Raw genomic sequence first — 23,871 nt, 5'->3', positions numbered from 1 at the left:
GGGGTAGACACTGTAGAAACTGTCCGGTGGTTGTAGAGTTAGGCAGAACAAGGACAGTGGTTGTTAGCAACTCATTGAATTGAATTATTGGAGAGTCCTGGTCAATCCGTTGGATTGGAGAAAGTGAGGACTGCAGATGCTGGAGATCAGAGCTGAAAATGTGTTGCTGGAAAAGCGCAGCACATCAGGCAGTATCCAAGGAGCAGGAGAATCGACGTTTCGGGCATGAGCCCTTCTTCAGGAAGGGCTTTCCTGAAGAAGGCTCATACCCGAAACATCGATTCTCCTGCTCCTTGGATGCTGCCTGACCTGCTGCGCTTTTCCAGCAACACATTTTCAGCTCCAATCCACTGGATTGCTAACCTTTGATTGATTAGCAGTGTTTTGGAATAGTGGGGCAAAATGTCAACCACCTGTTGTCTCAGTCTCAAGACATCAGTGCAGGAGTTCGGTAGGTTAATGCCTTAGACTCAAAGGATCTTCAGCTACATCATTGATGATTTTTCCTCCAAGATAAGGTCAGAGGTGGGAACATTCATTGACTGTGAAATGCTCAGCACCATTCATAACTCCTCAGCCTCCATTTTCAAAGGCAGCACGACCTGGACAAGAATCAGGCTGAGGCAGATAAATGGTAAAAACAATGACTGCAGATGCTGGAAACCAGAATCTAGATTAGAATGGTGCTGGAAAAGCACAGCAGTTCAGGCAGCATCCGAGGAGCAGGAAAATCGACATTTCAGGCAAAAGCCCTTCATCAGTATTCCTGATGAAGGGCTTTTGCCCAAAACATCGATTTTACTGCTCCTCGGATGCTGCCTGAACTGCTGTGCTTTTCCAGCACCACTCTAATCTAGACTGAGGCAGATAAATGGAAAATAACATTTACACCATACAAGTGCTAGGTAATGATGTCCTTCGAAAAGAGATTCTAACCATCAACCTTGACAATTAATGACATTACTATTGTAGTTGAAATGAGGTTGGCCAGGTGGACCTCTCAGAATAGGAATTCCCTGATTGGGGCTGTTAATTTAGGGTAAAAAGTGAGGTCTGCAGATGCTGGAGATCACAGCTGAAAATGTGTTGCTGGTTAAAGCACAGCAGGTTAGGCAGCATCCAAGGAATAGGAAATTCGACATTTCGGGCATAAGCCCTTCATCAGGGCTTATGCCCGAAACGTCGAATTTCCTATTCCTTGGATGCTGTCTAACCTGCTGTGCTTTAACCAGCAACACATTTTCAGCTGTTAATTTAGTCCAATCAGGGAGCCTTGGCTGACAGATAAAAAAAACAAGAGTGTCAGATAATCTGGGAGCTGGCTCGGAACAGGCAGTACTAGAGTCAAGGACTGCTCATGTGTAAATAAAAGGAGACTTAGTGACGGGATAGCAGTCTCTGTGGAATTATTTCAATTGTTGTCATTGAAAAGTTTACCATCAAAATCCTAAGGGTGACCACTAACCATAAATTAAACTGGACCAGCCATATAGATACTGTGCAACTAAAAACAAGTGGATATTTGAAATTCTGTGGCAAGTAATTTTCAGTTTGATTTCACAAAGCATTTCCACTAAGCAGGACACTTGACTGCATGGATACAGCTTCAACACTACTCAAGAATCTTACCACCGTCCAAGACAAAAAAGGCCACTTGACTGGTACCCCAACATTCACTCCCCATATCAATGATGGCTGTGTGCACAATCTACAAAATGCACTGTAACAAATCACCAAAGCTCCCTGAACAGCACCTTCCAAATCCATATCCTCCATTAATTGGAAGGACAAGGGTGGCAGATACGTAGGGATACTTCTACCTGTAGTTCCCCTCCAAGTCATGCACCATCTTGATTTGGAAGTCTGTGTCCACTTTTCTCATGGATACTGAGTCAAAAATCCCACAACTCTCTCCTTTACAGCATTATGGTGTTACCTACACCAAATAGTCTGCAAACAGTTCAAGGAGGCAGCTCACCACCAGCTTCTTAAGGCCAATTAGTGACACCCATATCCCACGAATTAATGAATGAGAACACATGCATTTTTTCAGGGTGTAGGCCTCGGAGTTATATTTCATTTTCCAGCCTGAAGGGAAACTGGGGATGAAGCCAGCACCATTTAACATGGCCATGATTGAGATCTGATAATGAAGCAGAGACTGGGAAGTCAAGTTGACATTTCCTTCCTTGATATAAGTCTTCCTAACACCTGACAGCTGATTTACTTAACAGCATGCTCGATGAAGTGACAACAGCTGTTTTTTTTGTTTGAATACATTACTATGATTTTTAAATTTTCTGGATGGTTGACATTAAATATTACAAGCTGCTTTACTTATAATAGCATAGCACTTAATTGGCAACAGCATACAGTCACAGTGCTCAATGGATGTGACATGGAAACACTCTCCTCTGTTACAGTCACTTCACAAACTGTCAATTTCAAAACATCCGTAATATCATTGTTTGCACTATGCTGCCAAGAGACTAAAAGGGATACAGTGAACACTCTAGTTAAATGATTAAAATTGAACAATTTGGAGCCAGAATCGAGGCAGTCTAGGATTTGAATGAAATTAAGAGGAATTACCTGAATATATTATGTAAATTTGTCATATTTGAATATCTAATAATTATAATCTCTGCTGGGAGCTCAAATCTATTTTGTTTGTGGTGTTGCTTGGTTTTGAATCACAGGGATCGCAGTCCTGAGCACAAAATGCTGATAATATGAATAATAAGTACTTTGCAGAAGCCTGCAGGGAAGCTCATTTAATTGGTTATTTTGAAAAGACCCATGTGACGAGAGGTTTTTATGGCTCATTTTTAGTATCCGTACCCCTGGACCAGGAGGCCTGGGTCCAAGTCCCACTCACTCCAGATGTGGATAATAATGTCTCTGAACAGGTTAATTAGACAACACCTAGACTCCATGACTCCAAAAATCTTCAAGTCACACCCGTAAAAAACTCAGAGAAAAAAAAATCTCTTTATCAGTAAGACAACTTGATAGGTTAGTAATGTTGCAGACTCCCATTTAATGTGTTCCTAGGAGCTATTATCAAATGTTGCTCACACTCACATCCTTGCTATTGATCCATCAACCATGTGTCATTGTCTTATGATGGCCAGTTGGAAAGCAAGTACACATCAATGGCCCATTGCACAAACATCCTTGGTTCTTTAATATTCTTATATTTAATACATTGCCATGTTTGAGGAAAATAAAGGATGAATGGTGTCTAACTAAGATGGGAAGGGGCTTTGACAATGTTGGCTGCTTTCCTACAGCAGTGGAACAACTTCACAATGCAAGGGGAAGATCCCTTCCCATCTTTTGTCACAAACAACTAGAAATAGGCTATACTCCTTGATGCCCTTAAAATCAAAATATTCGCCTCTCTCTTATTGAATATACTCAGTGACTTGGCATTCCCTGCCTCTGTGGTAATTCCACAGATACATTATCCTTTGAGTGAAGGAAACATTTCCTCATCTCAGTCCTAAGTGGTCTACCCAATATCCTGATACTGTGCCCTGTTAGACTAGACTTCCCACCAAGTCTGTCCAGCTTTGTTAGAATTGTATAAGTTTTAATCAAAGCCACTCTCATCCTCTGAACTCTGATAAATTGGCAACCATGGAGCCAGTACACACCATAATCTATCAGCTGAGAACAACTCAAAAGTGTCCCCTGACCTCATTCAAACAGGGCAAGCATCCCAGTTCAGGATTGCAAGACCAAAAACATCCAAAGTCAGAATCAAACCACTGTCTACCAAAGCTCTTTCTCGCCCATTCTTTTTGTTGGTTTAACAGTCATTCTCAAGTCACTGCTGTCATTTTCTCTCTTTTGACAAGAACAGCCTTGATGCTGTTATAAAACTATGATGGCTCACGCAAGTGCCTCCATTCAATAGCTCCTACCCAATTTTAAATGTGGTCTGTGCAGCCAACAGAAGGGAGCCCTTTCAGAACAGAATATGAATAAAGGACAGGCTACAAATGTTAAAGGCTGCTTTTGTTGTCTCTTATTGCCCAGGACAAAACAGGCCACCCTGGGAGAAGCTACTAGATATAAACATTTGAACAATCTGATTTCAAACTAGATAGAAGCTTAATTTTCCCAGCATGGATCCTTTCAACTTTCTGCTTGCAATTGGAAGCACCACACTTAGAAGCCTGTTGAGTCCATCTGAAATACCACAATTGCTCAAGGAAATAAGGGAGACATTGAGAGATTTACATGTGTGCAACCTTTTTTTTTATTACTTTGCTTCTGTGGGGCTGCTGTAAAACTTAATGAAATTTCGAAGTTACCTCACTGTGATTTATGTGTTTGCGAATGATGAAAGGGACCAGGCTTTTCTTTTTATTGAGTTTAAGAATGGCAAGACACACGGGCTGCTGTCTGTTTCCTTCTGTGTTTGACCGACAAATGGCAATTCCATGTTTCTTACGCATTTTATATGACATTTCCACATTACTTAGTCATTTTTAAAAAATGTTAAAATCCTAACGAGTCTGCGAGTCAGTATTACAGCTCAGGAGGTAATCATTTTGCCGTGCCTGTACATGCCAGTTCTCTGTAAGGAAGTTCAGTCAGTCCTATTTTTCTGCTCTATCCAGAACCATGCAGCTTTATTTCCTTCAAATGGCAATCCATGTTCCTTTTGAAATTTTTCAACATCTCCACCTCAACCACTCTTGAAGGCAGTGAGTTGAGTTCTTGTGTAAGAAATTTAATTGAGATTCAAAAGAACAATTGGATAAAGGAAAAAAATGGTGCCAATAAAATGTTATGGAAATACCATCGGAAAGGTTCTGTCCTTGAGTGTTCGGGCTGACATCAGTCTTACATCAACGTGCTTGACGTTTTGATATTACTGCCCATTGACTGGTACGCTGTCACCAAGTGGGTGGCATGGTGACACAGTGGTTAGCACTGTTGCCTCACAGCGCCAGAGACCCAGGTTCAATTCCGCCTCAGGCGACTGACTGTGTGGAGTTTGCACGTTCTCCCCATGTCTGCGTGGGTTTCCTTCGGGTGCTCCGGTTTCCTCCCACTGTCTAAAGATGTGCAGGTCATGTGAATTGCCCGTAGTGTTAGGAAAGGGGTAAATGTAGGGGTATGGGTGGGTTGCGCTTCGGCGGGTCGGTGTGGACTTGTTGGGCCGAAGGGCCTGTTTCCACACTGTGAGTAATCTAATCTAATTAAGTCACCCTTCATTCACTTGTGTACAGTACCCTGGCTGTGGCCAGCCAGCTCAGAGTCAGTCTCCTGAACTGAGGAGATTCTGAAACTCTTGATTATATTTTTTTAAATCTCCTGCTCATGTCACTTTCTAATATAATACCCCTCCACTACTGTCATTTAACTATAATGCTGTAATGCTTATTTTCCCCAGTGAAAATGAAGACTGCAGATGTCTCCTGATGAAGCGCTTTTGCCCAAAACGTCGATTTTCCTGCTCCTCAGATGCTGCCTGACCTGCTGTGCTTTTCCAGCACCACTCTAATCTTGACACTTATTTTGTCCAGTGCCCAAATTGTGTGTGTGTAGGTTCAAGACACAATGAAAACAGCAGGTACATGAATAACTTTATTAATACTCCACCACCCAGGATAAATAGCCATGTGGCCAAGGAATCAGTAACAGGCAGAGTTCCATCGGCCAATGCCTGTGTGAACAAAGAAATGAAAGGGAGGGCAGGGATTAAATCAAAATCAAGTTGGAGAGGGAAATAAAGCAGTACAGTGCTCACCTCTCTCTAAAGGCATCAACAGTACTGGTGGATAATGCATGCTTCTTCTCCAGGACTCCTGGGCCCAAACATAACTGCAGAAAAGGGGCAGGCAGTCACCTTAATGATCCCTCCATGGCCCACTGCCTGTACCTGTTTATGGCCAGCCTGGCCAGACCCATGAGGAGATCCTCCAACCTGCCCACTCCCCTCTGTACTGGATGACCAAAGATCAGGAGGGTAGGGCTGAAGTGTAACCAAAAAACACAAAAGGTGGTTCTTCAGATAACTAAAAAGGAAGCGCTGACGCTGAACTTCTAGTTTTCTTGGCCAGCTAGGACTTTCCTGATTGGCACAGATTACCAATCCCAGTCAAGGATCTTGTAGTGAACAAGACCTACCTCGTTCCAATCACTACACCTTTCGCATGCTTTGGAAGTCTCCCACAAACTATTCAGTTGCATTTAAACTAGTGGTAAGAGAGTTGTAAATGCTAATCTTCAGAATGGCATTTGCAGGCTGAGAAATGTATTTTATTTTAAAGTTATGACAATAGACAATAGACAATAGGTGCAGGAGTAGGCCATTCAGCACTTCGAGCCTACACTGCTATTCAATATGATCATGGCTGATCATTCCTAATTAGTATCCTCTTCCTGTCTTATCTCCATAACCCTTGATTCCACTATCTTTGAGAGCTCTATCCAACTCTTTCTTAAATGAATCCAGAGACTGGGCCTCCACTGCCCTCTGGGGCAGAGCATTCCACACAGCCACCACTCTCTGGGTGAAGAAGTTTCTCCTCATCTTTGTCCTAAATGGTCTACCCCGTATTTTTAAGCTGTGTCCTCTTGTTCAGCACTCACCCATCAGCGGAAACATATTTCCTGCTGCCAGAGTGTCCAATCCTTTCATAATCTTATATGTCTCAATCAGATCCCCTCTCAGTCTTCTAAACTCAAGGGTATACAAGCCCAGTCACTTCAGTCTTTCAGTGTAAGGTAATCCCTCCATTCCAGGAATCGACCTCGTGAACCTACGCTGCACTCCCTCAATAGCCAGAATGTTTTTCCTCAAATTTGGAGACCAGAACTGCACACAGTACTCCAGGTGTGGTCTCACCAGGGCCCTGTACAGCTGCAGAAGCAACTCTTTGCTTCTAAACTCAATTCCTCTTGTTATGAAGGCCAGCATGCTATTAGCCTTCTTCACTACCTGCTGTACCTGCAGGCTTGCCTTCATTGACTGGTGTACAAGAACACCCAGATCTCTCTGTACTGCCCCTTTACCTAAATTAATTCCATTGAGGTAGTAATCTGCCTTCCTGTTCTTGCTTTCTGAAAGTCCAGGTACACTACATCTACTGGATCTCCCTCGTCCATCTTCAGAGTTACATCCTCAAAACATTCAAGAAGATTAGTCAAGCATAATTTGACACCTCACACCTGTGTACTTATATGATGGTGATATAGCGGCAATACCCTCTTCTAATCTCAGTGGGTTTCTTTCTAAGGGTCTTCTACATTTAAACAAATCTTGATTCCCTTGGGAAGATGTGACAGCAGATGAATTATTAAGATGTTTCATTTCATAGTCAGTGAAGCTACTGATCAAGGCCAGGGCTTCTGACATGAGAGAAAGCCTTTTTATTTACCATAACAGAAGAATATCAGAAATCCTATGACCCAACCAGAAATCCAACGATCCTCATTTTTGTGGGGTACCATTGGGAAGCAGTCATACGGGTTTCTATTAGACAGCTAGCTATTTTGATGATCAGCTCCTTACTTTCAAATCAGATTTTGAAGCCCTTTGTGTCTGGACCTCACAGTATGGAGATCAAACCAGACAGAAAATAATCTGTTCTGGTTGCATTGTTTTTGGATTCCTAAGGTATGCTTTTGAATAGCTGAGGTACTCCTGTGGATATAGTTGTCAGAAATCTGAGGCGTGGAGAACAGGTCTCTATGGGAGGGAGTATCTAGTATGGATAAGGCATGAGGATCTAGGATTCTATTGAGGTGTTAATTTTCCTCTGCAATGTTTGTCTACAGATAAGATTGTGTATAGGAGATGCATAAACTCATTGGAATTGTGTAGCTGTCAAGAAGTGTAAACACCTCTTCAGAAGTGGCAAGAACTGTGAACCAATGCCAAGAAGATTAGTTCTGTCAAGATTTGTCTTGATGCACTTATGTATGGTATGATTTGCCTAGCTAGCAGGCAAAACAATACTTTTCACTGTATCTGAGCACATGTGACAATAATCAAATCAAATCAAATCAAATCAAATCAAGTACCAACAATTGTCTAGGTGTATTGACCCGTCAAGAACTGTCAAAAAATGTAAAGTATCAAACTGTAAAGAAGAGTGAAGATTGTGAAAAAGTGCAATCTGTCAAGAACTATTTAGAGCGGCTAAGAGGTGCTTAGCACAATGAACACCTGTTAAAAGGATGTGCTTTTAATAACTGAATGCTTTTTCTTCTCAATAGAATATAGTTTCCAATTTAGAACTTTAAATAATCAACTTCTGTTTTTCTCCTAAAGACATGGATTCTGGATGAGTTGGTATTGTAGGTGAAAAGAGGGAAGGAAGGTGGGTGTAAGTAGGCATAAAGTTAACATAAGAGGTTTAAGAGTCCATGGAGATGGGTATAGAAGAATAGCCATTTTGGGGCACAGAACAAAGAACAATATAGCACAGAAATAGACCCATTGGCCCTCCAAGCCTGCACTGACACATTTTGCCCTTCTATATTAAAACTGTCTTCACTGACAGGATCCATATCCTCTATTCCCTTCCTATTCATGTATTTGTCCAGGTGTTCCTTGAATGCTGCAATTGTGTCTGCTTCCACCATCTCCTCTGGCAGCATGTTCCAGGCACGCTCCACCCTTTCTTTGAAAAACCTGCCTCTTACATCTCTTTAAGCATCCCCCCTCATGCCTCAAACCTGTGACTCCTAGTAATTGACACTGTCACCCTAGGAAAATCTTCCTACTTTCCACTCTATCCATGCTATTCACAATCTAAGAAACTTCTATTCGGTCACCCCTCAGCCTCCTGTGTTCCAGTGAAGACAAACCCAGTCTATCCAACGTTTTGTCATTGCTAAAATCCCTGATACCAGACAACACCCTGGTAAACCTTTTCTGTACTGTTTTCAAAGCATCCACATCCTTCTGGTAGTTTGGTAACCAGAACTGTACACTAATTTCCAAGTGTGGCCTCATTAAAGTTCTATAAGGCTGAAGCATAAATTGTCTATTCTTTGTACTCAATGCCCCTTCCAATGCAGACAAGCATGCCAAAGATTTTTTTTAACTACATTATCTACCTTTGCTGCCATCTTCAGTGGTCTGTGGGTCTGCACATCCAGATCCTTCTACATATCGATAATCCTAAGGGTTCTGCCATTCACTGTATAATTTCCACCTGTACTTGACCTTCCAAAATGCACCACCTCACATTTGTCTGGATTAAACTCCATCTGTCATTTTTCTGCCCATGCCTCCAATACTACATCATGCAGTTTCCTCTGACAATCCTCCTCACTATCTGCAACTCCACCAATCTTTGTACCATCTGCAAACTTACTCATTAGACCAGCCACGTTTTCCTCTGAATATTCATGTCGACCACAAACAGCAGAAATCCCAGCACTGACCCCTGTGGAACACCACACGTCACAGCCCTCCATTCTGAAAAACATTGTTCCACCACTACCCTCTGTCTCCTATGACAAAATCAGTTCTGTATCCATCTTGTGAGCTCACTCCTGATACCTTTTTACCAGTATGTCACATAGACAACATCGACTTCATTAATAATCTTATCACCACCTCAAAAAACTCAATCAAGTTAGTGAGGCACAACCTCCCCTGCACAAAACCATGTTGGCTATCACTAATCAGTCTATTTGCTTCTCATGGGACATATGGAGGCATTTGGAAATGAGTAGAGAGGCCTATGCTGGCAGAGGGAGTGTGATGGGCCACGGGAGATTGGAAGAGGGCATTAAGTGGCATAGATTGATATGGATGAAAATATGGGTATGAGACCTCAAGGAATATGATATTCTTCTATTTTAATTTTTCCACATGATGGTTGAAATTGAGATTGGTTTCAATTCAGCTTAGCTTGGGAACTGATTGCTTCTTCACCCTTCCTAGGTCAATCTATTCTGTGTCACAGAACAAAAATAGGAAATGCAGGTGGCTATTTTTAAAGTATGAGATCATGGAACCGAGTATTCTCTTACCTCTACACCCCTGATCTGGGAAAGATGATTAGGCCTAAGAATCCACTTGGCTCAATGAGTACACAATACTCCAGATGTGGTCTCATTAGTACTTTGAACATTTGAAGCAGCACTTCTTTTCTCATGTACTTAAATCCTCTTGCGATAAATACAGACATAACGCCTGGCTTCTGAACCTGCGTGCTTGCTACACCTGTATGATAGCTTTCTGTGACCTATGAACAAGAATATTGAAGTGTCTTGGAATATAAACTCTTTTCAAGCTCTCACCATTTAAGAAATACTCTGCATCATCATTCCTCCCACCCCGATGATGAGTACAGAATTATCCATGTTATATTTCATCTGTCAAGCTCGTGTGAAATAAGCTATCGAAGAGTACGGGGTTAGTGATAACTCTGAATCAAAAGTGCTGGGATAAAACCCTGAAGAGACTACTTGAAGCTATGTACATTTAAGTGAATGATCTCTCCAGGAGCATTCCCAATCTAGGAGTTAGGGTTACAAATACTTTAAAGTTATTGAGGAATTAAAGGAAGAGATTCTGGTGTGAGCACTGTACAACAGATAATTTTACATATTGAATAAGGGCTGTTTTGGGATTAAAGGAGTACTTTGAATTATACTGTTACAGTCTCTCTAAATCTTTCCATTTTGAGTGAAAAGTAAGTAGATGTGTTATTCTATTTTACCTTTATTTCCTTTGCTTAAAAAAACCTTCCATTTTATTGCTAAAACAAAATCTGCAACATTGCGTGTTTTCATCTTAGTGAGAGACTTCCTCATTGAAACAAAAACAATAAATGATCAATCAATCCATATTTTCAATCTGCGATTTGACTTTACCAGTAATCAGCATCTGAGACCATAATAGGGTAGCTTGACTTAATCCACTTGAACCCTGGCTATATCCTCCTGCAGTGGACATTCCCACCAAGATTTGTAATTTCTACAAATTTGGAAAAGTTACAATTGGCCCCACATTGGAATTCATTGGTGCAGATTAGGAACAGCTGGGTCCCTGACACTGGTCCTTGTAACCCACTGGTCACAGCCTGCCAATTGTAGAAGGACTCAGGTTTGCCTACTTGCCTGCATTCTGCCTGTTAACCAATTCTCATTCAGTTCTGTAATACTACTCCTTAACCATGCACTTTAATTTTGTTTTTAAAAAGACTTTAAGAGGTCTTCTGAAAATCAAAATAAAGCACACCCACTTGTTTCTCATGATTGACTCTGCAGTTAGAATCCTCAAAAAGCACTGTCACGTTGGTTAAACACGATCCTTGTAAATGCATGAGGTGTAGATTAATCTGAGTTAAGGAATTTGTAAAGTAAACCGTTGCAGATTGGAAAAATAAAATAGTAAAATGTTTGACAGATGATGAGCAATAGCTAGTATTTAAAGATGTAAAGCTTGATTGCCAAAATAAATAACATATTTTCCTTTCAAGCATAAATATCAATCAGGAAAGGTAAGATAAGAAATAGTAAGTATGTCAAAGGAGACTTGCCAATTTTCTAAAACAAATTGTCATCCTGCTGTTTGAGATCATTTTGGAATTCAGTAAAGGAGCACTAAGAAATGAATAAAGGAGGAGAATGGCATATTAATGGAAAATAACAAGGTATATGAAGAATGGATTGTAGAAGCAAAAATATCTAACAGGATGATTGTCATTCTTTTCTAAATACCCAATAATCACATCCATTATAGTGCGATAGCATTTTCCCTACAATTGCCAAAAGACTAACATCTGTAATTCCATAAATTTTCGAGCCTTCTTTTTGTTTAAAAAGATGAGGTTACATTTGCGGCCTTGCAGTCTGCAGATAATTCTACAAATAAATTGAATTTTGAAAGATGATCTCAAATCCATTCACTATCACTTTCGACACTTGAGGGCGAAGGTCAACAGTTCCTGGGGATTGTCAACTTGCAGTCCCATTAATTTCTATAATATATCTTTATGCACATTAATTTCTTTCAATTCCACACTCTCACTGGACTCCTGTATCTTAATTACTTTAAGGATATTTCTTGTGTCATTCTTTGTGAAGATAGGCACAAAGTACTTATTTAGATGAGGACTCTGTCTTTTCTCCTTTCTCTCATATAAATTCTCGTCTTTTGTCTGGAAGAGATCCTCATCTGCCTTTGCTCATCATTTCCTTATTACAAGCCTGTAGAAGCTGTTACAGTTTATGCTTAATGCATCTTGTTATTTTACGTTAATATTCTGTTCTCTTTCTTGTGAATTTCTTTATCCTCCTTCACTGAATTCCAAAATGTTCCCAAACATCAGGCTGACATTTGTTTTTGGCATATTTAAAAATTTCTTTCTTTGATGTATTTACTTTTCCTTACCTTACTTTTTCTGTTAGGTATTTGTTGCCTGAAAGGAAAGTATATCTTTTTTTTAATCAAGCATTAAATCCTTAAATACCTACGATCTGTCAGACACTTTAATGTTTTATTTTCCAATCTACCACAGCTTAATTATTCCTTATACCTTTATAAATGCCTTCATTTAGAGTTAAACCTTACTTTCAGATTATACTACCTCTCTTTCAAACATGATGGAAAATTCTATAATATTATGATTACTATTTCCTAATTTTTTTTCTATAGAAAGATTAATTAATCATCACTTTCCATAATACTGGATCTAAATTAGTTACTTTCTCAACAATTTGCTCCAGGGACACTATCTCAAACACATTGCAGGAATTATTTCTCTACAGCAGACACTGATTTACCCTGAGTTCTATCTTTATTGAAATCATTCATAATTATTGCATTCAACCTGCTACATGCATCAGCATTTTTCTGATTTATGATTAGATTGCCTACAGTGTGGAAGCAGGCCCTTCGGCCCAACAAGTCCACACTGACCCTCTGAAGAGCAACCCACCCAGACACATTCCCCTATGTTTAGCCCTGCACCTAACACTACGGGCAATTTAGCATGGCCAATTCACCTAACCTGCACATCTTTGGACGGTGGGAAAAAGCCGGAGCACCCAGAGGAAACCCACGCAGACAAGGGGAGAACATGCAAACTCCACACAGACAGTTGCCCAAGCTGGAATTGAACCCAGGTACTTTACCATCAGCTTTTAGCAGTTTATAAACCACCCTTACCATTACTTGCTGCTGCTTGTTGCTTCTTAGTTCTACCCAAACAGATTTTATACCCTAGCTTTCCAAGAAGAATTCCCTTCTCACTCATGCACTTCTATAATTATCAACAGTACCTCACCTCCGTTCCTATATTTCCATCCCTCTCAAACGTCAAATGCCTTCCATATTCATTTGAGACCCTATATCTGTAATGTCAATTAAATCATTATCTTTCTACATCTCTTGCCATTTAACACTCTTCTGTAATTTGACCCTGCTTGATTCTATTGTTTGTTTATTGTTGCTTTCCAATTTTAATTCCAGCTGTTCTACTTCACAGCTTTTTAAATAGTTTTCAGAAATCTTTCTGGTTTCCCTCTCTTGGTGCTATCCTGCTGACATGCTATTTTAAACTTTTCCTTACAGTATTAGCAAGTCTCCTTACAAGGATTTTAGCCCTAGCCCTCCCAAGCTATAATCCATCTACCTGAGACCCAGTCCCAAAACCCCAAAGGTCTGAAGACCTCCAACCATGTGACCGTTTGCTCAATCTTCTCATTTGTATATTCACTGGAAGATGGTACTAAGATCAATTCTGATATTACTGGCTTACAGACTCTGCTTTCCAGTCTCTGGCCAAGCTCCCTAAATTCTAATTTCTGGCCCACATCCCTTTTTCTGTCTATGTAATTGGCATCATGTGAAACATGACCTCTGGCTCTTCACCCACCACAAAAGAATGTCCAGCAATCACTCTATGATATACTTGACTGTGGCACCAAGCAGGTAGCATACCATCATGGAGCCACTTCTACAGCCACAGCAATGTCTATTTGTTCCACTGGCTTTTCCTTATTCTCCTGTGCAATGTGAGTATCACTGGTTGGCCTCTATTTATTGCCCATCCCTAGTTGCCCTTGAGAAGGTGATGGTGAGCTGCCTTCTTGCTACCCATGTATTGTAGGTAAACGCATAATGTCATTAGGGAAGGAATTGGAATGACCAACCGCTTTGGCCTTTCCATTCTTAGACTCATAGCGACAGAGTCATATAGCAGGGAAACAGGCCCTTTGTCCCAACTCGTTCATACTGACCCGGTTTCCTGAATTGAGCTAGTCCCTTTCCCATTTCACATTTCACCCATATCCTTCTAAACCTTTCATATCCACATACCTGTTCAGATGTCTTTTAAAAGTTGCAATTGTAACCATCTCTATCAGATCACTCCATATACACACCACTCTCTGTGTGAAGAAGTTGCCACTCAGGTCCCTTTTAAATTGTTCCGCTTTCACCTTAAACCCATGCCCTCTAGTTTTGGACTCATCAATCCTGGGAAAACGACCTTTGCATTTCATCTTATCGAAGACTCTCATAATTACATAACCTCTATGAGGTCATGGCTCAGTCTTACATGCTTCAGGGCAAAAAGTCTTAGCCTATCCAGCCTCACCTAATAACCCAAACTCTCCAGTCTCCATAAGAATCTTGTAAATCTTTTTTACACCCTGTCCAGTTTAATAACTTCTTTCCTCCAGCAGAACAATCAGAATTGTATGCAGTGCTCGAAATGTGGCCTTAGAAATGCCTTGCATAGCTGTAACATAATGCCCTACTGCTGTATTCAGTGCTCTGACAGATGAAGGTAAGTGTGCCAAATGCCGCCTTCACCATCCTGTCTACCTGGTGACACCATGTTCAACGAACTATGCACCTTGTACAGTTGCAGTAAGACTTTCCCACTCCTAAATTGCAAAGCCCCCAAAATAAGGGCCAACACTCTACTAGCCCTCCTGTCCACCTGACTCACCCGCATGCAGGTTCCTCTGCCCCCATGCTCTTGCAACCTTATCTGGTGTAAGAATATATATAGCTTACCGGTAAACATTCGAGTGGGCGTGTCCTCGGCGTTCGGAGGTCACGTGGTCCTCTGATGCGTGCGCAGAGGATGATCACGTGATGCTCCAAGACGCGGGCACGGTCACGTGGTCTCCCTGTTTCTCATTCCGGAAGAGTGCCGGGAGGTCACGTGATCGGCCGTTTCGCGCCCCGGAAGTGTGCGAGTCTGCCATTTCGCGCCCGAAAGGAGGCCGCATGGTGCTCCTTTTCAGAGACAAAGGAGGGTCACGTGGGATCGGACATCCGGGAATGCGAGGAGGCGGGGAATGGAGTCAGAGCAACAGCCAATTAGAAGACAATTTCACTTGAGTGATGGTATGATGTTTTGTATGGTATAAAAGACTGGGTCAGGGACAGATATACGTCTTTTGGTCTTTGTGAACTGACTGACGTAGTAGTCTGTCAGGGACAGAAAGGTTAAGACCCAGAGCTCTGTATACTTTATCCACTTATTGTTAGAGTAAAACTAAAAGTGTAAGATTAAATATCTTTTCTTATTGCTTTATTTAAAGAGCACGCAGGACTTGGCTCACACATTAAATAAAATAAGTTTGTAGATTGAGCCTAAAGTCCATCACTGGGAAAGTGAGCTAATTGTGATGACTGAAACTTTTCTTACATTTCTCTGGTGAAGCAATGTCTTCACCAGTGTCCAAATAGAAACCTGGTTACTTAGTGAGATAGACACAGGGGACTATTGGCCTGCACCTTCTAGATTGCTTCTTGGCTACTCCTCACTCTCTTGCCTACCTGGTCTTAATCCACTTTGTTAAATACAGGCACACCTGACTGTGCATGGAATAATGGCAACCCAATAGCAGATCTTAACATGAGCAGGAGATTGAGCTGTAAATGTCAATCTGAGTTTAGAGGCAGCTCAATGGTTCAGGTAAGATGAACCAGCCATTTGGATACAAAACTGGCTCAAAGGTAGAAAACAGAGGGTGGTGGTAGAAGTTTATTTTTCAGATGGAGGCCTGTGATCAGTGGAGTGCCACAAGGATTGGTGCTGGGTCCACTGCTTTTTGTCATTTATATAAATGATTTGGATACAAACAGAGGAGGCATAATTAGTAAGTTTGCAGATGACACCAAATTTGGAGATGTAGTGGACAGCAAAGAAGGTTACCTCAGATTACAACGGAATCTTGACCGGATGGACCAATGGGCTGAGAAGTAGCTGATGGAGTTTAAATTAGATAAATGCGAGGTGCTGCATTTTGGGAAAGCAAATCTTAGCTGGACTGATACACTTAATGGTCAGGTCCCAGGGGGTGTTGCTGAACCAAGAGACGTTGGAGTGCAGGCTCATAGCTCTTGAAAGTAGAGTCACAGGTAGGTAGGATAGTGAAGAAGGCATTTGGTATGCTTTCCTTTGTTGGTCAGATCATTGAGTACAGGAGTTGGGAGGTCATTTTGCAGTTGTACAGGACTTTGGTGAGGTCACTTTTGGAATATTGAGTGCAATTCTGGTCTCCTTCCTATTGGAAAGATGTTGTGAAACTTGAAAGGGTTCAGAAAAAATGACAAGGATGTTGCCAGAGTTGGAGGATTTGAGCTATAGGGAGAGACTAAACAGGCTGGGGCTGTTTTCCCCGGAGCATCGAAGGCTGAGGGCTGACCTTGGAGAAATTTATAAAATCATGAGGGACATGAATAGGGTGGAGGAGGCCAGAACTAGAGGGCAAAGGTTTCAGGTGAGAGGCGAAAAATTTAAAAGAGACCTAAGGGGCAACTTCGTCATACAGAGGGTAGTGAGCATATGGAATGAGCTGCCAGAGGAAGTGGTGGAGGCTGGTAAAGGTGCAACATTTAAAAGGCATTTGGATGGGTATATGAATAGGAAGGGTTTAGATGAATATAGGCCAAGTGCTGGCAGGGGGGACTAGATTAGATTGATATATCTGTTCAGACCGAAGGGTCTGTTTCCATGCTGTACATCTCTATAACTCTGTGATCTTGGATTGATGGTGATCTTGAGTTGGTTCTCCAAGTGGAGTTAAGGATACATGATCACAAAGGGGAGATGTGTATTAATGTTGAGTCAGAACCGATGCAACCAAATATTTTAATGTAGTTTGTCAACTATGGTAGCCACATCCAACACAGATTAAGAATGCACCAAATTCTCAATTAGTTCACACATTCAGAGTTGAGCAATTTCTGAAATTGTTTTAAACAGTTACTGTTAAAGAAATCTTTAATAATTTATATGAGATGATGACATCACCAGATTTGTATTCCTCAATGTGTAATTATACCCATGGCTTACACTTAAGTTTAAGATATTTAAATTTTATTTGATTATAATCAGAAGACTGATCTGCTAAAATGGAAGGCTGCTCATTAGTTGCAAAGTCCTTTAAAATATAAAATTTGATGGAAAGACTAATGAGGTGAAGAATAGATAAATGTCACTTGCAGCATGTTATTATAACGTGAAATCCACTGGAAAACACTATTGGCACAAAAATAATTAATGAGTGTTACAAGCAAATTACATGGACACTGATCATACTTTAATCTTTTTTTCAATTCAGCTGTAATGGTCTGTTTCATTGAATGGAGAAGAACGTTTAGGATTTCAAATTTCACAACGAAATTGTGCTCAGGTAGATTAACAAATTTCATTTGGGTTGAAGTCCCAGTTCTGATTTTGTGCAAAATTGGTGTTAACGCTTCAATACATTGAACTATTTCAATGCAATCTCATTGCATTTAACTGGCATTTAATTGCCAATATGCTTGCTTGCAGACTAGCGTGTCACATTAGAAATTGAGTCTCAAATCGTGACTTGTAGCCAGCGGAAATCTCAAAGGATTTATAACCCATTATGTGAGAACTCTACAAGTGCCTTTCTCTAACTGCCTGAACCATTACAGTAGCACATGTAAGAATTCCTTTCACTTCATTTGCACATCTCAAAGTGGTGTCCCACTGGACAATCCCAGATGCAAAATGCTTAAGAGTTTGATACTTCACACAAAGATTACCTTAACCCTCTAATATAAAACAATAGAAAACATGGAAAATTAGAAGATCAACCAGGAATGTGCCATTCAACTCTCTAAGTCTGCTCCGACATTCAACATGACCATGGCTGACCAGCCAACTCAGTCCCTTCTTCGTGCTTTCTCCCTTATACCCTTTGACCTTTGAGCCCTAAGAACTAAATCTAACTTCTTCTCAAAAACATCCAATGTTTTGCCCTCAACCGATTTCTGTGGCAAAGGATTCCAGAGGCCTACCACTCTCTGGGTGAAGACATTTCTCCTCATCTCACAAATGTTTTTGATTCAAAAGAGTCAAATGAGAAAGGCATATGGGAGAAATCCACAAGGAGATCTGTAGTGCATTGGCAGACCACCTACAGAACATTGTCACTGTCAAGAAGCATGAATGATTTCTGGCCACACCTTAGCACAGGGCTTCATGAAGAATTTGGAACATATAAACAGCTAATGGTTCCAGCAGGAGCATGAGTAGGTGATCCAGCTCCTCAAACCTGCTCTGTTATTTGATAAGACCATGGCTGATCAGATTGTGACCTCCACGGGAGTTGTCTGTCTACTCACTATACACATTCACTCCTTTCTCAGTCCATTCTGGTTATGGGTCATAATTTGAAACACAAGTTCTAATGCTACATGTTAATCTGCTGACTATGAAATACAAGTTTAAAAATTATGAATTTACACTGAACTGGCTCAAAGTTATTGAGGTATTATTGATCAAAAACAGAAGAAATGAAATGCTTAGTCTAAATAAGTAGAATTTTCTTCTAAACCTCCCTCATAACTCAGTTCAGAAAAATTAGCTTATAATCAGTACTGGGTTCACTTTTATTTGTTGTTTATATAAGTGATTTAGATGAGAATATGGGAGGCATGGTTAGTAAGTTTGTGGATGACACCACAGTTGGTGGTATTGTGGACAATGAAGAAGGCTATCTAAGATATCAAAGAAACTTTGATCAAAGTTTGTGAGAAGATTTGTAGCTCGGGTGCTCGTTGTTGTGGTTCTGTTCGCCGAGCTGGGAATTTCTGTTGCAGACGTTTCGTCCCCTGTCTAGGTGACATCCTCAGTGCTTGGGAGCCTCCTGTGAAGCGCTTCTGTGATGTTTCCTCCAGCATTTATAGTGGTTTGTCTCTGCCACTTCCAGTTGTCAGTTCCAGCTGTCCATTGCAGAGGTCGGTATATTGGGTCCAGGTCGATTTGCTTATTGATTGAATCAGTGGGTGAGTGCCATGCCTCTCGGAATTCCCAGGCAGTTCTCTATTTGGCTTGTCCTATAATAGTAGTGTTGTCCCAGTCGAACTCATGTTGCTTGTCATCTGTGTGTGTGGCTACTAAGGATAACTGGTCGTGTTGTTTTGTGGCTAGTTGATGTTCATGGATGCAGATCGTTAGCTGTCTTCCTGTTTGTCCGATGTGTGTTTCATGCAGTCCTTGCATGGGATTTTGTACACTACATTGGTTTTGCTCATGCTGGGTATCGGGTCCTTCATTCTGGTGAGTTGCTGTTTGAGAATGGCTGTTGGTTTGTGTGTGTTATGAGTCCTAGTGGTCGCAGTAGTCTGGCTGTCAGTTCGGAAATGCTCTTGATGTATGGTAGTGTGGCTAGCCCTTTGGGATGTGGCATGTCGTTGTTCTGTTGTCTTTCCCTTAGGCATCTGTTGATGAAATTGCGGGGGTATCCGTTTTGGCGAATACATTGTATAGGTGTTCTTCTTCCTCTTTTTGCAGTTCTGGTGTACTGCAATGTGTTGTAGCCCTTTTGAACTTCTTTTGTGTTTTTTGGGGTGGTTGCTTTCACATTTCAGGACTTGGTCTGTGTGAGTGACTTTGCTGCATATCTTTGTGGTGAATTCTCCGTTAGGTGTTCTCTGTACCATCACGTCCAGGAATGGGAGTTGGTTGTCCTTTTCTTCCTCTCTAGTGAATTGGTATCCTGTGAGTGTGGCATTGATGATCCGGCGTGTGTTCTCTATTTCTATGTTTTTAATGATTACAAAGGTGTCATCCACATATCTGACCCAGAGTTTGGGTTGAATTTGCGGTAAGACTGTTTGTTTTAATCTTTGCATTATCACTTCTGCTATGAGTCCAGAGATGGGTGAGCCCATGGGTGTGCCGTTGATTTGTTCATATAGTTGCTTGTTGAATGTGAAGTGTGTTGTGAGGCACAGGTCCAGTAGTTTGAGTATGCCGTTTTGTTGATAGGTTCACCGTCCTGTTGTCTGTTCTATATGTCCAGCAGGTTGGCTATTGTTTCTCTGGCTAGGGTTTTGTCGATAGAGGTCAACAGTGCCGTTACATCGAATGAGACCATAGTTTCTTCCTTGTCTATGTGTATATTTCTGATGATGTCCAAGAATTCCTGTGTTGACTGTATAGAGTGTCTGGATCCGCTGATCAGGTGTTTCAGTTTCTGATGTAGTTCTTTAGCCAGTTTGTGTGATGGTGTCCCTGGCAGTGATACTATTGGTCTGAGTGGGAATGAGGACATGCCGCAACTCAAAGGACTATCCACACTATCATACATCAAGAGCATTTCCGAACTGACAGCCAGACTACTGCGACCACTCGGACTCATAACAGCACACAAACAAACAGCCAGTCTCAGACAACAACTCATCAGAACGAAGGACCCGATACCCAGCATGAGCAAAACCAATGTAATGTACAAAATCCCATGCAAGGACTGCACAAAACACTACATAGGACAACAGGAAGACAGCTAACGATCTGCATCCATGAACACCAACTAGCCATGAAACAACACGACCAGCTATCTTTAGTAGCCACACACGCAGATGACAAGCAACATGAGTTTGACTGGCACAACACTACTATTATAGGACAAACCAAACAGAGAACAGCCAGGGAACTCCTAGAGGCATGGCACTCATCCACAGATTCATTCAATAAGAACACCGACCTGGACCCAATATAGCGATCACTGCAACGGACAGCTGGAACTGACCCATATCCCTATAAGCAGCAGAGACAAACCACTACAAATGCCGGAGGAAACATCACAGAAGCGCTTCACAGGAGGCTCCCAAGCACTGAGGATGTCACCTAGACAGGGGACGATACGTCTGCAACAGAAATTCCCAGCTCGGCAAACAGAACCACAACAAATTTTGATCAATTTAGTCAATGGGTTGAGGAGAGGAAGATGTAGTTTAATTTGGATCAATGCGACCTATTGCATTTTGGTAAAACCAACAAGGGCAGGACTTCTACAACTAACAGTAGTGTCCTGGGTAGTGTTGTCTGACAGAGAAACTATGGGTTCAGGTATATAACTGTTAGAATTTTGCATCACAGGTAGAAAGGGTGGTTAAGAAGGCACTTCGCGTACTTGCATTCATTGCTCAGACATTTGAATGTATGAGTTGGGACGTCATGTTGAGGCCTTTTTTGAGTACGGTGTCCAGTTCTGGTCCCCCAGTTATAGGAAGATTATCATTAAACTGGAAAGGGTTCAGAAGTAATTAACCAGATTGTTGCCGGGTATGGAAGGTTTGAGTTAAAAAGAAAGTTTGGGACTTTTTCACTGGAGTGTAGGAGGTTGAGAGGGGACCTGATAGAAGTTTATAAAATCATGAGGGGGTATAGATAGAGTTAATAGTTTGTGTCTTTTCCCAAAGATAGGGGATTTCAAGACCAGGGGGCACATTTTAAGGTGAAAGGAAACAGATTAAAAAAGGATATGAGGGACAACTTTTTTACACAGGGGGTGGTCCGCATGTGGAATGAACTTCCCCAGGAAGTAGTGGATGTGGGAACAGTTACAACATTTAAAGCACATTTGGACAAGCACCTGATTAGGAAGGGGTGTCGGGATATGGGCCAGGAGCAGGCAGGTGGGGTTAGTTTAGTTTGGGATGACATTTGGCATGGACTTGTTGGACCAAAGGCTCTGTTTCTGTGCTGTATGACTCCATGACTCTACGTGCAGGTTAGGTGGATTGGCCATGGTAAATTTCCCCATGGTATCCAGGGATGTGCAGGGAAGATGGATTAACCATGGTAAATGTGGGATTGGGGGACAGGGTGGGGATTGGGTTTGGATGGGATGCTTTTCAGAGGGTCGGTGCAGAACAGACTTGATGGCAGAGTAGCCTCTTTCAGTGCTGCAGGAATTCTATTTCTCTGAACTAACTATGATATGACTTGAGATAGCCCCTTGAAAACCCCAAAGAAACACACAGGACAGGAGGATTGATACAAGTATTAAAGGTGAGAAAATATTGGAGTTATAAACAAATTCTGTTGATCAAAATCAAGGGGGTGTGATGAGGTATTTCTCACTTTTGTTGAGTGTGAGTAATGATGATACTGTTATTATTAGACAATTTAATTCCCAGACTTAAATCTAGCTTGATTGTTAGTTTGGTTTCAAATTATCAAGATAGTGTCACACTGAAATATCACAATGCAGTTCTGCAGATTTGATTTTAACAATAATGCAGAAATTTATTTCACAGAAGAGCTGAAGTTAAAATGGAATAAAACCAAATTATTTACATGTAATATGAGTTTAGAGATTTTGAAACATACAGTAAAATATAATCCCTTTACTTCCTCAAAAGATTCCTTCACAGATTCCAAAAGCACTCACTAACAGCGTTAATATCAGAGAGAGAGTACCTCTTCTATCCTCTCTAGATTTAGTATATTTTCTAATAAATCTGCTTAGAGATGTAATTATACACCTCTGGAGTAGGTGGGATTTGAACCCAGTCTCCTGACAAAGACCTCTTTCGGCTTAATATAACTGTGACATCAATTCTCAATCAAGTAAATCTGACATCCTATTCCTGGAGTTTTCACACACCTGAGTTTAAACATTCTCAGCCTCAAATAATCTAATTTTCAAACACTTTTTTTTTCCAAACTCTTTACACTGAGGTAATCTTTTTTTAACAACTTTCTTCCTGTCTCAGGAAGACTTTTTCTTTTGCATTTATCGTCATCCATTTCTGCAGAACTGCCCCAAAACTGAACCTGAAATAAAAGACAACTCACTTTTCAAGCTGTGGATGTTTTCCTGAATCTTAAAATAAAACAGATCTGCAAGTTTCTAACATAAACTCTGATTCAGCACCATTTACTTTACATAGAACATAGAACACAGAACGTTAAAGCGCAGCACAGGCCCTTCAGCCCTCGATGTTGCACTGACCTGTGAAATAATCTGTTGCCTATCTAACTTACACCATTCCATTATTATCCATATGTATATCCAAAGACCATTTAAAGGCTCTTAACGTCAGTGAGTTTACTACAGTTGCAGGCAGGCCGTTCCACCCTATACTACTCTCTGAGTGAAAAAACTACCCCACTTGTTTGTAAATTCTCCAAATGTTCACCAAAGAGCATGAAGTTTATCTGCAGTTCTACAAGACCCTGGTGAGACCACACTTGAAATATTGTGTCCAGTTCCAGTCACCCTATTATAGGAAAGATGTGAAGACTTTGGAGAGGGTGCAAAGAAGGTTTACAAGGCTGCTTTAGGTTCCCTACAGCGTGGAAACAGGCCCTTCGACCCAACCAGTCCACACTGACCCTCCAATGAGGAACCCACCCAGACCCATTTCCCTCTGACTAATGCACTTTGCACTATGGGCGATTTAGCATGGCCAATTCACCTGACCTTCACATCTTTGTGACTGCGGGAGAAAACCAGAGCACCCAGAGGATACCCACACAGACACGAGGAGAACGTGCAAACTCCACACAGACAGTGGCCTGAGGCTGGAATCAAACTTGGGACCCTGGCGCTGTGAGGCAGCAGTGCTAACCACTGTGCCACCATGCCGCC

General features: G+C 41.3%; 1 protein-coding gene across 1 annotated transcript in view; it reads right to left on the bottom strand.

Moving 5' to 3' along the window:
* LOC132820630 (neural cell adhesion molecule 2-like) overlaps positions 1-23,871 on the bottom strand; it is a 581,438-nt gene that overhangs the window by 383,367 nt on the left and 174,200 nt on the right. The window lies entirely within an intron of this gene.

The sequence above is a fragment of the Hemiscyllium ocellatum genome, chromosome 12, assembly GCF_020745735.1.
Source record: "Hemiscyllium ocellatum isolate sHemOce1 chromosome 12, sHemOce1.pat.X.cur, whole genome shotgun sequence".
In the NCBI taxonomy this organism is placed as follows: domain Eukaryota; kingdom Metazoa; phylum Chordata; class Chondrichthyes; order Orectolobiformes; family Hemiscylliidae; genus Hemiscyllium; species Hemiscyllium ocellatum.
The sequence above is the reverse complement of the archived record's forward strand: the minus strand, read 5'-3'. Positions and strand labels throughout refer to the sequence as shown.